This window comes from Ammodytes marinus (assembly GCF_949987685.1).
Source record: "Ammodytes marinus genome assembly, chromosome: 6".
Lineage (NCBI taxonomy): Eukaryota > Metazoa > Chordata > Actinopteri > Uranoscopiformes > Ammodytidae > Ammodytes > Ammodytes marinus.
The window spans coordinates 21292657-21297923 of NC_137235.1; positions in this window are offsets into that span (position 1 = coordinate 21292657).

Below are 5267 nucleotides of genomic sequence, written 5' to 3' on the forward strand. Positions count from 1 at the left end.
TACGCAGCACACTGGTGCTGAGAAATTCATTTTGCAGCGTTGCGTGGCGCTTGTGTCCAGTGTAGCCCTGGCATAATTGGAACAACAGCGGAACGGCAGTGTCTCGGCCTTGACCATTGGTCCAAGCATTGATCGGAGGAGCGCTTAGGAAACGCTGCAGGTTGGGACCAGGCCATTTGTCTGCTGTTTTTGCTGATGCGTTCTGCCTGAGGTTGTCCACAAATTGATTTGAAGCCCTTAAAAACCATCTAAAAGTCAAACGGTTGTCTGGTTTCTGGTGGAGATTGGGGATGGAAAGTTCATTCTCTGTAGAAGAGATGAATGTGGCACTTTGAGTTTCACCGATTATTTATTTTCACAGCGCAGTTACTTCTAAGAGTCGTGTTGTAATGTCTTGAGGTTACCGTCAATGGGACTCCTAACTATTTACCAGAAGAACCAGCGGTCAGGACCACCTTTAATAGCATGTTGAATAAAATACACTAATACAAACTCGATGTAGCTGCTGAGTGTCTATCTGTGGTGTTCTAAGTCGCATTTGCAAACATCACAATGCTTTCCAACAATCTCTCTGCTGCAAAAGGGGAATTTCATTTAAAAGCTACCAGCCACTGGTTGGTGTCCAGTGTTTTCAGAAGATAATACATCTATATAATTATTCAAGACACAATTTGGTTTACACTGGTCATCATTCATTAATTGTTTCATCGCAGTGTTCATTACATGTACATGTGTTTGAATTTCTTAATAATGTTGTATGTGTTTGCAGTGTTTAGTAGTACTTGTGCAATGCCCGTAGGTAGCAGGTATTAACTGATGCATGCGTAAATGTAACCCGTCTATGAAAGTGGTACACAGAAAACGGATGTAGCCTACACATAGGCAGTGTCACACTGTCATTTGAAGTCCACGTGATCGTAAATTGAACCCTGCAGTACATACAGGTATTTCTCACCCCAAACGGCTCAGCCCCGCTCGGCTTTTCGGTGGCATCCCAAATCAACGTGCCCATTTCTTACGTATCACGCCATGTGTTAAGTAACAATAGCCTTTATTTATTAACCCATTGATGACGGCTGCTGCGCGATGCCACATTGCCTCTCCTGCCTAATGCTGCATCGTGCAGCATTGTTACTTTATCTAATTTTCATGGCATGCGCAACATAGAATGCACTGTCATTGGTTCAAATACACATGAGGTGGGTTTTGTTGATTTTTTAAGACCATGTGACCACCAAAAAGTTGTGTGGTTTGCCGAAAATCACATCAATCAAAAAAAAATCAAAAAATAAATAAAACAAAATAATAAAAAAAAAATAAGCCGGCTGTGTCTGCGATAGTGTATTACAGAACAGTTAGTGGCGTTTGGTGCGCAGAATCAAGGTCCACTATAGGCTACTGATAGCCTGGAAATCCAGACCCTGATATCTTGAACGATAGATCAATAGTAATTTCCAACTCAAGGGGCGGCTCCTACTCGTGCATTTCAAATGCCACTGCACGCAGTTGGATAGCACTACAACCAATCAGAGCGATGCACAAGGCGACGTAAGCCCCTTTCGTTTAGCGAACAGCTGTTAAACTGTTAAATTAAACGTTTGCCGTTGTCAGTCGTCAAAACAGAACATTCCACTTACTTGCTAATGAAAGATTTGAGTGCCGTCTTCCAAATCGTTAAGGGTCGAGGCCAAAGCAGTCTCAAACTCACACAACATATCCGCAGCCATCTTTGATGTTTACTATCACGGCTTCGACGTCGCATGCACGTCACTGTCGTCATCCGGTTACGTCCTCCCTAGAGTACCATATAAGGGGCTCTGGCACACCCGCCAGATTTCTGGCTTTCTTGATAAGCTTCAACGGAGCGTGTCCAGACCAACACGCGCAGCAAATTTAATTTGCCAGCGCCTAGTGGCAGGTCTGGGAATGCCAGGCTAGGCTACTGACGAAAATCACACTAAATATTTTATATTATTTATTCTTTTTTTTCTCCCCCATCTAATTTTGACGATTTTTAGAAAAATTTGTTGGTGTGTAAGCGCTAAGGGAGCATGTTTAAATAAAACCTGTGAACCTTAACTTTTAAATGTATTTTATTTCATGTTTCTATGTGCTACACAGGCTTAGATATTAAGGTTTTGGTAGACTTGACAATTCGTACTATTTTTTCAGAAAACCCTCAGGCATTAAGGACATGCATCCTAGATTGCCATAGTCATCAATGGGTTAATAATAACTGCTCCACCAGACAGATCACCGTTTATGGTTTGACTTTCGCTTCAGGTCTAGTTTAGGCCTGTGAGACTCAGCTGAGCTGAGGCGCTGAATGTGTATATAAAATGATAATATCCATAATTTGTTAACCTGATTGTCCGCACCGCAAAAATATGAAAAAAAATGCGGAGGGGAACTGCAGGTCCCGCGGGCATCCGCTATTATGAAGACCATACGGGCAAGAAAAGAATGAAATAGACAAACAGAGAGAGAGAGAGAGAGAGAGAGAGAGAGAGAGAGAGAGTAAAGATACCTTTTTGTATACGCTACCTTCAGTGACTTTACACCGCAGCGCTCTAATGTCAGTCGTCTGGGAAGAGAACATGGAGTCTGTCTCAGCTTAATATCATGACTTTAAATGCACTAATTGACTTGCTTTAACAAAATCATTAGTTTATAATACATATGAACAATTTTATAATATCATTTCCATGAGGCTGTTCAGTCAGAAAGTGAGGGATCATAAATAAACACGCTGGTGTGCTCCGAGTTTGCCACCGGCTATCATACTACAGAGGACAGTAGCCTACATCTCCATGTTTCATTATACATCAGCATCTCATACAAAAAATGCCCACAACATCTATTTCCTTTATAATAAACAAGCGAGTAAAAAAAAGAAAAAAGAAAAAAAAAACTTGAAGGTGCTTGCGGACAGCAGGGCGGCTGCTCAGTAGCTCACTGTAAAGAGCAAATCTATAAAATAAAGCTCTCTCTTCTCCCTCTCCCTCTCCCTCTCTCTCTCTCTCTCTCTCTCTCTCTCTCTCTCTCTCTCTCTCTCTGTCTGTTCACCTCACTGCACAGCTGGAGATCAGAGTGGTGGTCTGCCGACAGTGGGAAAAAAGCGTCAACCTTCTATTTGAAGCAGCGTAGATCCTTTGTGTGTTTTTGCTGCAGCTGCAGGTAGAAGGTAACTCGCTAAATGCTGTATGTGTGTGTTTTTTTGGCGCTCCTGACTAACATGAAAGTGACGATTCAACGAAGGCCGAGATCGTGACGCTAACTCGATCGATAACCGACTTACAATCGAGATCGTGACACCCTGAAACTCAATTGGGAAGGTTTAATATCCTGTAAACCATTTTATTCTGCTGCTATTTCAACAAATCTATAATTTGCGAATTATGTGTCCACCTTTCTACATACTTTTGTATTCAATACAGAGAGAAATCAAACAAAAACACAAATGAACTAATTTGATCCATTCCAAAAAATTCAGAGGTGCAAAGCCACAAGGGGCAATGACCTGTGTAGCCTTTGAGCTCGACCAAATTATGTTCATTACTCATTTTTGGAGCATGCACGCTTGCACCGAGACATTTGACAAAAAATAAGTACAGTAGTTAAATGGTTCTGCATGAAGCAGAGTAGGAGAGAAAACAGCTGGCCGTGTGCCAAGAGGCAGGCAGGAGAGTGCACAGTTAAAAATAATCACTCTGCACAGAGGGAGTCAGAGAAAAACAAGACATCGTTTAGATAGAAAAGAATAGTCATAATCAAAAGAATAATACATTATCATTCAAGTCGAACATTCTCAGATAGAAGTGTATAGTATTATTGTTCTAACTGCATTCATAGAACTGTTTGTCTCAGATGCATTAATCAGGTCATGTGATTTGCTTCTGCGGTTACACTAGTAATAATGGGACCACAACAGAAACAGATGGACATTTAGTATTCAGGAATTCACAGTAAAGACACAATCACGATATAATAAAGCACAATGATCATATATACTGTACAAGTCAGCCATAAACTAGGTTCCCACTCAGTCTTGTTCCTATGTCAAGGGTTCAACAATCTAGTTTTTGGTCTTTTATTATTAAATTGACCCCCCCCCCCCTCAAGGGAAATTCTCCTTTTTCACTACATTATTATTTTTTACACGCACACATTGACCCATAACACACAGGACTTGTAGACATGCAGTTGTGGAGACTGCCACATTTCATACATTCATTGGGAACAAAGTGTATGCTGTCATGAGTCAACAAAGCTGTTGTTTTTTCAATTTTCAGCACATATACAAATATTTCCTCCAGAGAAGCAAAACAATGTTCTGGTTTTCTGAGTGGATAAGTGTAGGGATGCATTTTGATGATTTAAAGCAATACTATTTTTAGTAGTGGCACTGCTGAAAGAACGGGAGGAGAATGAAAAGTAACTCTGAGGGGTAAACATTTCAAGCCAGCACCTTAAGCTTCAATTTAATGTAGGAATGACTATTGAAAGATGCTTAGGTGATGAGCAATTCTCACCGGAGTAAAAAGTGTGCCTACTTACCCCGTTCTCCCCTACTGTATACATGGTGACGTAGGGCAAGCAATTGTGCCTGGGTCCAGATCTTAAGGAGCAGTGTGAGTACAGGCCAGCGGGGGACAATCATACTTTGGTTCTGTACAAGGCAACTTTGCCTAAAGTGAGTGCGCCCTTAGTCACCCAACTTTGAAATATTTATGACACTTATTAGGCCTATTTGTTGTTCCTCTGATAACAATAATTCACACCATATGCCTACACATTTTTTTTTTTAACTTTTCTTTCTTTCATTCAAAATGTAGTATATATTTGTCGGGAACATACTGTATATCGCTAGAATGACCGAGGCTGAAGGAGGAGAGCCATTTGAAAAATAGAAAAAGTTTAGCAGCAAAGAGTAGCCTAAAGGCAGAACCTCTTACCTGAGAGAGTGCATTATCTTGCTTCTTCTGGGTATGTAAGAGTGAGCAGCACATGTGCACTGCGCGCATTGTATATGTGTTGCGAGAAAGTGTTGTCAACTCGTACTAAGAAGTATTAGTAAGATTGGGATAATGCCTCTCAAATTACAATGTATTATAGCCTAATTGTGTTAAAATTTTAAAAGCATTTTTTCTAAAGAAACATCTGTATCCAGAAACAGATATTGTAACTCTGGACAATACATACAAAGAACACAATGTCAACAGTTTTCATAGGAAGTACTTTCTACAATTCACTGTGTTTCAGGCACC